Below are 12,135 nucleotides of genomic sequence, written 5' to 3' on the forward strand. Positions count from 1 at the left end.
TTTCATTGAAAAATCATGCCACTTCTTGGACTTTTTATTTGGAAAAGGCATTGAAAAACTCCTAAATTATGGTAATATTGTCAACAACACACATAAATTATGTGAGGATTATATACCCCAAACTTAGTTTTTGATATATTACAAAAAATAAATCCGGAGGGTAAATTTACTTATTTCATTGAAATTCTAGCACAAGCTCAATTTGGTTTATCTCATAAATTTTTTATTTTGGTGCATCTCAAGGAATAACTGTTATAAAATCATTCTAAAAGAGTTAGTACAATATATCAAAAGATGAAGCAAGAACAATAAAGAGATAAAGAGAGACAAGAGATGAGAGCTTTCTTATTCATCCAAGTATGTTCAAGTGTATACAATATGAATTCATATGCCTCTATTTATAGCGGTGCATAGAGGCATATAAAAGGGTAGCTATAAATATGACATTCAACATATGAGAATGTGGGAAAATCATGGGTGAAGTAGGAGACATTACATTAAACCTTTGAGATCATGAAGGAGGTGGGAATTTATTTCTAGAGTGGTAGACATCCACACTTATTATTTCATAACACTCCCCCTTGAATGTCTATGTCTTAATAGATAATGTGCCTCGTTAAAACCTTACTAGAAAAAACCCAGTGGGAAAAAATTCTAGTGAAGGAAAAGAAGTACACATATCTCGTAATACGCATTGCTAGCTGCCTCATTAAAAACCTTGCAAGGAAAAACCCGGTGGGACAAAACCTCAGCTAAGGGAAAAAGAGTACAGCGCGTATTATACTCTCCCTGATTAAAGTATCACTTAATTCTTGGAGACAACACATCCAAATCTTGTGTATCAGCTTCTCAAATGTCGATGTTGGTAATGCTTTAGTGAACATGTCCGTCAACTTATCAATCGAGCGTATCTGTTGAAAACCTATTTCACCTTTCTGTTGAAGATCATGTCTGGAAAAGAACTTTGAGGAATGTGTTGTATTTTGTCTCCTTTGTTATATCCTTCTTTCAATTGAGCTATGCAAGCTTCGTACAATATTGTTGAAATCTTCATTTCCAAATGAACATCATACTATTGCAAAATGTGTTGAATTACTGATCTCAGCCAGACACGCATTCCTGATTATTTTTTTTTTGTACAAGTATCAATAATTGACTGCCAGGTCGAATGTCATAGTGTGGCAGTATCCTCACATGCAAATCAGTACTTGCTTGAAGACCAAACTTCATGTAATAATACAAATAATGCCCTGCATTTACATAACCAACAAAACCTTGATAATATTTGTTAGGATAACCAAATCTATATCAATAATTTCTTTCGCAATATAGAATCGATCACGATTCAATTTATCCATCATTTTCATGAGGTCTATATTTATTATATCTAGCGACATTACCACCATCGGAGTACTCAATGGAATCGCTTTAACCCATTAAAGATTTGCTGGAGCTTCACTTTTCTAAACCTTATATGCTTCAAACAAATTTAAATCCCTACGGATTTTCTTTCATTGTCAATATAACCATGTTGACAACAACTAGTGATACGCATTCAAAATTATCATATATTGGCATACTAATAAGAAATCTCATTGCATCCACCACAGGAGAACACATGCATCTCCATACAATAATGTCAAGACTTTTGCAAAAAACTTTTATGTCATAAGGCACAAGCTGTACTTTATATTTACAGTTTTTATTTCTCATTTTACTCTTCGTACAAGAACTCAATTATACCCCACTGACATTATAACTTGAAGTCCTCAGTTGTACCCCACTGACATTATAACTTGAAGTCCTTGGGCTATAGGTCCAAAACATTACTTTTCCCAGCGAAACAAAATATACTTGAATTGCGTATATGGTCAATCTCACATTCTTTGACAGATTTAAATTCAAGATCCTCATCACCATTTATAATGTCGAGCACTACATTGTATCAAAGATACCGTCGACGGTCATTTGATATCGGTTCCAATGTGACATAATTTATCGAGATCTCTTCATTTTTCATCAATTTCAGGTACCTGAACCTTTCCCAAGGTTTTATAAAGTATTATGTCGTGGTGCTCTTTTAAACACCTGCCTCATTATTATGACCATCTTGATCATTTGCTCTTCTCCTTCTTCAAGGAGTTTTATGTGTCGAACCGATTGGTCTATTGTCATAGATGTCCTTCAAGGACTTTAGTTCTAATTGGAACATTTGCGGCTAGAATTTAATATTCATTTTTGGGTCAGGAAATGCATCTGACAGTTAACTTGAATTATCCTTTCAATGAGGATCATACCAGTGATAATTCATTACATACAGCTTAATTTCCAGCCGCATATCATCCCTCCCCCTAATGTTAGGAAATCTAACATTTACCTCCCAACATTATTTGGGGACCCATCTTTATGCATTGTGGTGGAGCAATCTATATATAATATAAAGCTAGACATAGACAAGGTGATGTGGCACCTCTCTATGACTAGCATTCTTATTTATCTTTTTTCTCAATTTTTTGAGGCTTTTCTCAATTTTTATCTTATTTATATGCTATATTAAAAAAACTCAAAAGTCACTCATGAAACTCTCTTAATTATGTTAAATGTGCTATGTTAATTAGCTTAGTCATCAGTTAGCTACGTTTTTTATCCTGAGCTAATCAGTGCATGGAATGTTTCATTTAGTATCATTACTCTACTTTAATTTTTCGGTTATATACCTCTTTGTTTTCCAACCATTATATAGAATACAATAAAAACATAATGGAATGGACATGGTGCATGGGCACACTTAATCCGATTATAAATTTTGGTGATTTTCCAAGTGGTAGGTATTAGCATTCACTTGTGTGATTTTGTCTATTATATTCATGCTGTTACCATATCTTTTTCTAGGCAAACTCTTTCTATAACATACTTCATGAAGGACTAAACAGAGAAGGCATACTTCAGCAACAAAAATCTCTTGTCTTGTGGACTATGGTAAAACTTTTCATCTTTATGAATCATCTCTGTTTACTTTTCATCGTACAAACATTTTAGTATACCTTAAGTTTCATTGTATATACCTTTTTAGTATACCGTAAAAGTTCCTTTGTCTCTAATTTCTGTCACAACTTAGAATCTAGAATTTGTGTTCACTCTTAAAATGGTTGTTTTGCTTCTCTTTTTGTTTTCCGGAGCAATAGACGAGGGTTGGTTTTAGGAGATTACTCCTTAACCGTTGGTTTTGTTATATATGGTGTATTTTTGCAGCTAATTGTTAAGACATCATCCAGTTGAGCTTCATCCATCTCAATCTCCACTATTCAAAATGGGAAAACTGATTTCTTGATCTCAAAGGCAATTGCCAACTGAATATATAAACAAAGGGCCTGCAAAAGCTAGCTGGTACTACTAAATGTGCCTAAAGCAATGTCGAGATGAAAATGGATTCAAGTGAGACTGCATGAGTCTGTTCTTGTATGTTTCAAGAGGAGCATATATATTATCAAACCACTCATTATGAGTATGTCAAAGATATCACTTTGGTTACGCTTGTAGTTATCATTATTTAGGTATTTACAAGTCTTAATTTTACTTAATACGTGTCATATGTGCTCTTTTTGATTTTTTAGTTTTAACTTCTTTTGTTCATTATATAATGTAAGATTTTTTTTTCTTTGTTTGTTTTTCCTCAGTGATCACGGGAATATAAATTGTCCATGAATAGTAATGTTGAAAAGAAAATTCTCTTACCGTGTAGAATTAGTTGAAAGTATTGCTTTCATTGACATTATTTCTCAAAGCATTTAAATAGCAGAAGGCTTGATTTAAGTTTTTGAAGATAATGTTGATATTATTATACTACTTTTTTCTAGTCAAAGTTGACTAAAATTTAGTTTAAATAACTGTTTTTTAATTTGAATAAACTCATTATATTATGTGTTAAATTTGTGTTTTACTTGGCAATATAAAAAAAAAAAAGTGACGTGGCATCTCCCATAAGATAGAAATCCAATTTATCCTTTTTTTAATTTTTTTTTATTTCATTTTCTCATTTATCCTATTTGTAAACAAATTACATCCGTTACACACCTCTTTATTGGGGGGTTATGACTTTTAAAATCCATAACCCCCAATGTTTATGTGTTATAAATTGCATCTTTCCTTTTCTTTATTTTTTTGGTCGTTCTCAATAAATTGTATTTCCCAGCGTGGTAGAAACATGGCCTGGGGTGAGGTGGCTTTATTTTTTAACTTACCCTCTGCTAAAGCATGAAATTAGCAAGATGGCATTGTTTGTGGAACGTAGATGTTTAACAAAGTGGTGGACATGACATTCTGCCAAAGTAAACATTTTTCCTTTTTGCCTTGGAGAATTATTTTCTTATTGGTACCAGACTCCAATTATCCATCCTACATTTTCTTTAATATTTCTTTTTTCATATTACATGTGGTGTTGGCTCTTATTGGATTAATCAGAGGATATATTAATTAGATTTTGTATTTGCAAACTCCTATCTGAATATTATAATTTTCGTAATGTTTTTATTGAACTTAATTTGTGATAAATGGTGAGAGGTGGTATTGGAATTGGCTGAAAATGATAAAAAATTATCTTTTTTTTTTTAAAGCACAACTAATAAAAAAATTAATTTTCTTATTTGTATGCAATTAGTAGTGTAACAGTTTCACATCTAATTTTAGTTTAACCTTTTTATTCTTTATAAGTTTTATCGGTAGTGTATAATAACACATTCTACGTAAAAGTACCTACATAATTATACTTTACATTAAAATATAGGTTTTATATCCCAAACATATGTATTAACGTATGAATTAACTCCTCATGTTAGTTTATATATTAAGATGTCTAATATAATACACAATGGAATATATGAAATGAAAACAATCAGTAATGGCGAGTGTAGACAAAAGCAACGGTGTTGAGTGTGTTAGGCTGAATTTTCTTTTTCCTGTTGATATTAGTTTTGAGAATATTATTAGAACAATTGATAGTATTATGGTGGGAGTACCTGACAAAAGTTAAGATTAAATTTTTAAGTTACAAAGATTAATAAATATCATTATCTATTCTGTCTTTGATTTGCTTTATCGTCCGCGCGAAGCGCGATCAAATTAACTAGTTAAATCATATACCGCACATTTAAATTTTTAGATGAGAATTATTTGGTTCCTGACCCTGAGCCAATTATGATAGGGGAACTTATTACAACTTGTTGGCTTGATGCGTACAAGTGCTGCTACATATTAAATAGCATATCCCATCCCAAATTTCATTTTGGGAGTTTGTTCTCATAACCAATTATTTAGCTATGATTAGAGGCATATAATTTCAGCTAAACCAACTTAAACCAGCATTATTAACATCATTTCATAATTTGGAATCATTCTCTTAATTTAAAAATTCGAGCAAACAATCTTGCAAAAACCAAATTGCAAGTTGATACCAAAATGCACGTGTGACCATATCATAGATGAATTTATCAAAACCATATAATGGTAAACCGATCCACATGGTAGGTGACTGGTATATATATATATATATATATATATCACTTTTTCGACGTTTCAAAAACTAGGGGATACAATCCCAACCTTGGCTGGTACAATAATTAATTTTGCATGAGAACAAGCAGCACAAGAGAATTCATGAAGAATCTTTAATTCCTTCAATATATATAACCCCAAGAATTCTCATTTTTTTTTTTTTTTTGCATCATCTTTGACTCGGGATGGCCATCCGGTCATGCCAACTTCCGTAGCATGTGATTTCATCATGCTTGTGTTTATGTAGTACAAGTTCGGAGGGAAAACGGGCAACATTACACATACATTTTTAGGTCATAATGTGATGGAACTTGAACCCAACATCTTATATTGTCATCATAGTTCATGAGGGGATATAACAGACCAGTGCAATCGGACTCAGCTCTGAACTTTTCAAATATTGACACTTTGTGATTATATGTATAAGTAAATTAAAAATGACAAAAAAAAAATTATTATCAACAAAAACTTCTACAATTACAAGGCAGTAGACTGTTGATGAGAAATATAATTTGTAAATAAAATTTTGAGTCAACCTCAATGGTTCAATCATTGGCTGTTCACCTGCAGCCACCAAAATATCCTTAACTAGATCTAACCCCATTAAAATCAACCAGTAGACGATCATACCGTTTCTCAAAATGGCTTCTCAAATTCCATCAATTAATTAATTAGTACTAGACATAGACAGTTTCATATTTAATTTCTCATATACACAAGACCATTTGAGATACAATATTTTTCGTGATCTCATGATACAGTTTTATAAACACCACTGTCAGTAAGCAAAATTATAATGAAAGTTGTGAAATATACAAATCATAATAAAAATATCAAGAGCGACATGTCAATAGTATATACTTACTGGAATCTCCTCAATTCTTGCTATTCACTTTTAATCTCGGCATCTTCGATGCACAACCCATTTGGTCGTATAATACACACTTACAGTGTAAAAATATGATAGGCAATAGGTATCGGTTACATCATTCATAGGGGCCTTCAGATTTATTACTATGGTATTACTTATGAGTTGGAAAAAGTTAGAGACTTGACTTACCATATTCCCAATCATACCAAGAAAGCCTTTGTTCTTTATCATTTTTCTCTTGTAGCTATGTGGAGATCTCAATCTCAAATAATTAGACAAATAAAATTTTAAACATAGGCCCAGATGTATTAAAAAGAGGAAAGAGTAATATACCTCAAACGGGAGCAAAAGAAAACTGCAAATTTTTTACCTTCTCCCATTAAGGAATTTTGTGGGCAGAAAATAATCAACCAGTAGCATATACCTTTTGGTTCCTTTGCACACAGAATAAGGAGTGCAACTCAACTTGAAAATACATATTAGAGTCTCGTGCTGATAACGTGTTATAAAATCATTCTAAAAGAGGTAGTACAACATATCAAAAGATGAAGCAAGAACAATAAAGAGATAAAGAGAGACAAAAGATGAGAGTTTTCTTATTCATTCAAGTATGTTCAAGTGTATACAATATGAATTCATATGCCTCTATTTATAGTGGTGCATAGAGGCATATAAAAGGGTAGCTATAAATATGACATTCAACATATGAGAATGTGGGGAAGATTATGGGTGAAGTGGGAGACATTATATTAAACCTTTGAGATCATGGAGGAGGTGGAAATTTATTTCTGGAGTGGTGGACATCTCCACTTATTATTTCATAACAGTAACAAGTATTATGTAATTGTTATTAAAAAATGTTAGCTTATACCACTGTGATACCCACTGCAATTGTTTCGTAAAATTAAATATTTCAATTTTTTTAAATAACTACTACTCGTATACATGTAATAAACATGTTAAATTCCGTATATAATCAAGTGATGTCATGTAAAACAAAAAGGGAATACTATTTAAAAAGAATTACTTGATTTGATCAATAAAATTGACTACTGTTCAAAGTGTATGAGCGTTCACATTAGGTACTTTTCCTATCATCCTATGAGCTATAAGCATATAGTTTGATAGTAAATTGTAATTTCTGTTATATAAAACATAAATTATTATACTTTATGGATCTATTTTACTCGGAATAGATATCATACTTTTCTGTTTAAGCATAAATGTAAGATTGCTGCACATATGCTTCCATTATAATATATATACATATATATATATATATATATATATATATATATATATATATATATATATTAATTACAGTAAAATGTGTTATTAACTGAAAAGGAAAATCTCGTAACCTTTCCATGGAGTTTTGGCTTGTAACACGTACATTCCCTATGGTTTCAGATGTTACAAAAATCTACCTTTTTATATATATTAGTATAATAACATAACTATTCTTAATATTTTTCTTCTATTTTGTGTAAGAACATATTTATTTATTTTATTTTTTCGTCTGTTAATTACTTCATTCAGTTATATTAAAAACAAACAACGACGATTTTCAAATAAAGTAATGATTTTCAAATAAAGTACAACAATAATTACACATCAATCCCAAACAAGTCGGAGTCAGCTATATGAATCTTCATTCCTTCATTTAAGATCATATCATGTCATCATCATAATAAATAAAAGTGAAAAATACGTTAAAATATATAACAACAACAACAACAACAACAACAACAACAACAACAACAATAATAATAATAATAATAATAATAATAATAAAGGTTTCATACGAGTGCTTGTTGCTAGGGCATGGATATTATCATCAAATAGACCAGATGTACTAAGCCTCTGTTTGGATGGTCATTACCCATGGTTTCATAATGTACAGTACGGTATTGTATTGTATTGTACTGTATTAATGAATACAATGTTTAGAGGGACTATATCGTTTGTTATGGTTTAATAATACTTTTTATTGTTAGGTTTGACTGTATGGTACTATATAATAACATGTAAGTAGGTGGTGGTGGAGGGGTGGGTGGTTGTGGGGGTAGGGTAGTGGTGTGTTAGAGTGGGGTGGTGGTGGGTGGTAGGGTGGGGTTTGGGGTTGGTTGGAGGTGGGGTGGTAGGGTGGGGGTTGGTTGGGTGAGGGTGGGGTTGGTTGGAAATGGGGTGAGATGGGTGGTAGGGGGTGGGGGTGGGGGTGGGGGTAGGGTTGGTTGGAGGTGGGGTGAGGTGGGTGGTGGAAGGTGAGGGTTGGTGGGGGTGGGGTAGGGTGGGGTGAGGGGGGTTTGGCTGTGATGGAGAAGGGTGGATGGGGTGGGGGTATAATGAAAACATGAAATACATTATCACGCAAGAATCACCAAATCCGTGATTATCAAAATTAAACTTTTTTATGATTATATAACTACGGGATTAGAACGAATTTACAATACCATATAATATAATCTTAAAAACAATGAAAAGAAACGTGATTTCATAGAAATAATACATTAATAAACCACGGAAAACAACCATCCAAATAGGAGTTAAATGTATTGCAACATTACGATAAAGAGAGGGGAAGTTTACTATTAAAGCTGCTTATGGGATGATGCCCCCCGCCCCCGCCCCCCACATATCCCAAGGTAGGCTAGAAATTTCTAGTATTGCTTCATGGACCTATTCCTAGGCACCAGTTTATATTGTGGTTAGCACACCAAAGGCTCTCAGCAGTTGACAAATTAAGCAAATAGGGCCTATAAACTATGTTCTTTGTGAAAATGAAGTGATTGAAACTTATGATCACCTCTTCTTTGATTGTGGATATTCTAAATATGTGTGGCAAACTCTACTTCAGTGGGTGGGATTGAATAGAACTATTAGTACCTGGAAAAATAAAGTAGGTTGGTTGGCAAAGAAGGTGAAGAATAACAGACCAAGAAATGTTATACTTGATTTTATCTTCTCAACAACTGTCTATCAACTTTGGATTGAGAGAAACAATTGCAGGTTCAATTTGAAGAAGAAGAAGACACACAAGACTCTCATCCGGGATTTGTCTTGCAATTGCACATTGCGGGGCAAAAACATAGTAATTGAGCACTACGCCTAAATAGTTTGCATAGATATCCAGTGTAAGGCCAGTCTGAGCTTATAAAAGACCGGTGGCTTAGAGTTTTTTTGATGTTATTTGTTGGTTATTTTTGGAGAATCTAGCTGAGTCCAAAGCTAGTTGTTCATATTTGCTTACTGGTTTGTTGGATATTGAGTTGGGTCGTGGGTCGCCCAAGCAGTGACGGATTCAGAATTTTCATTAAGGTCGTTCGAAAAAAAAAAAAATTAAACATACACTGTAATTTTTTGATGAGGGTGTTCAAAAGTTAAAATATGCACATAAATACAAAAAATTTACCCTATATATACACTGTAATTTTTTGTCGAGGGTGTTCGGGTGAACACCCTCACTTACACGTAGATCCGCCCCTGTGCCCAAGTGGATCCGACCCGATCCATTTAAAAGAGATAAACCTAAAGAAGGTTGTTTAGGAAGTTAAAAAGGAAAAACTACTGTAGATAAAAAAACTACCACACGTTTCTTTTATTTCAACGTGGGAGTTGTGGCTCAGTAGTGAACTGTTCCTTTTTCTCTCCTTTCTTTTCATATATACCTCTCTTCCAATAGAGAAACATGATTCTCCCTCAGAAAGAAAAACACACAAAAAAAAGAGAAAAGGCATTTAATTTGTGGATATCAATGTTCTATTTTCTAGTGAAGTAGAATTGGCTTGAAGCAATTCTTTAATAAAGATTTTATAAATTTTTCGCTACTGTTAATAGGTACACGATTCTTGTTCCTGTTACTAATTTCTAACAATGGCACCAAAGCCTAGGGTTATTTGTTTGGAACACTGCGTGGTTGTACCAGAATCTTTTCGTAATGAAACTTACGGAAAAAGTTTCTGATTTATGTAGTGATAATTGCTGGGTTTGATACGTTTTTTTTTTTGGGTGCTCTTGTGTATGGATTTTTTGTCGTAATCTGTCAAATATATAATTCAAAGTCTTGCTGTGACTTCTAGTTTATTTGGCCATAAAAGTCAATTATAACCAAGTATTATCATAATTGTTTTTGTGAATGAGATTTTTTTTTTTAATGAATTAAATCAATTAGAAAGTCCTGTGGTTGACATTTATGATATGTAAACAAGTTGTAGTAGTTTAAACACCATGCTTGTAGTCATGATAACGAGAGGAACTCTAATGTTTATGAAGCTTTTGCTCTTGAACTTGAATTTTGCAATTGTTGTTGTTTGGTAGTATATACCATGTTATTAGTTATTGTCAATTTAAATAAAGGAATTAGAGAACTAAGTAGTAGTATTACAGTTGATAATTACTAGTTCAAATTCTAATGAACCTTCCTGCAAAAAGTTGGATGAAAAGTTTATGTTGTTTTTGATCAAAAGAAAGTTGGAGAACTTTGCCAACATTCTGAAAATTAATTTCCGTGTATCACACATTTTAAATTTCATCATAACACTTATATTTTCATAACCTACTCAGGCTTTTTGTTGACATATTACCCATTAAAAACGGATTTAAAAGGAGTGAGATATGAATTTTTGAAGATATACTGAAAAGTGACAATTTTTTTTTTGAAAAATTGCATTCTATAATTTGATTTTTGAAAATTAATTGTTATAATGTGTGGTATATATTTTCAGAATATACTCGTTACAAGCTTTCTGTTGATATATTATTGATGTTAAACAAATTAAAAATGAGTGAGTTATGAAGTGTTGAAGTTTGTTAGGTAAAAAAAAAAAAGTTTTTTTTAAAACCTCCTAATAGCCACACCACTACAATGGTATATGATCCTTAAACCTAATTTTATCTTCTACGAGTATTGTGGCATATGTTGTCATATTGAATGGTATGTCCATTCTTATTGTTTCATTGTTCCTATTTCAAACATGACTGGACAAGGACAAACTCGAAGTACTCCAAACGGCAGTTCCCGAAATCGAGCATGGGAACAATGTAGAAGAATAGGTCGCCGTAGGACATATTTCCGAGGACGTGAAGTCATAAGGAATAATGTCCCGAGGGAGATGCAAAATCTACTAAGGGATCAAAGGGCCATACGAAAGGAAGGAAAGAATAAATTCAAAGAGTTAAGGCTTTTAAGATGTCTCCTAATGCTTCAGTGCCTGAACATATTGAACTATTTCGGTTGAAACGGGATGAACTTGCTAATTTTATTGTAATCAAGGATTGGGATGCTTTTTCAATTTTAGTAAATTCACTCCGAGAACTTTGGGGTAGTATTTTAATTGATATTTATCACAAGGTTTGGCCAAGTCAACCTTTTGAGCTGTATGTTTGAATATTTGAAGTCGAGTGGGAGAGTCATGTCCTTAGGAACTTGTAATTTGCAATGTGAATTTCTCTTTCAATATATGGAATTATGTCATTTAAATTTCTTTTATATCCCGTTTATTTGTTTTTTAAAATGGGTTGAGACTTAATTGAATGTCATTAAAATAGTATTCACACTAAGATTTTTTTTTCCATTTTTGGTTAACATTTAGACTATAGATGATGATCAGAAACTTTGTGACCTTTTGATTTTACTCTAAATGTGAAGTCATTTGTGGGAATTAATTTGCATGAGTGTGAATATCACATGCATAAATTTTTTAAAAGTAAAATAT

This window comes from Lycium barbarum, chromosome 10 (genome assembly GCF_019175385.1).
Source record: "Lycium barbarum isolate Lr01 chromosome 10, ASM1917538v2, whole genome shotgun sequence".
In the NCBI taxonomy this organism is placed as follows: domain Eukaryota; kingdom Viridiplantae; phylum Streptophyta; class Magnoliopsida; order Solanales; family Solanaceae; genus Lycium; species Lycium barbarum.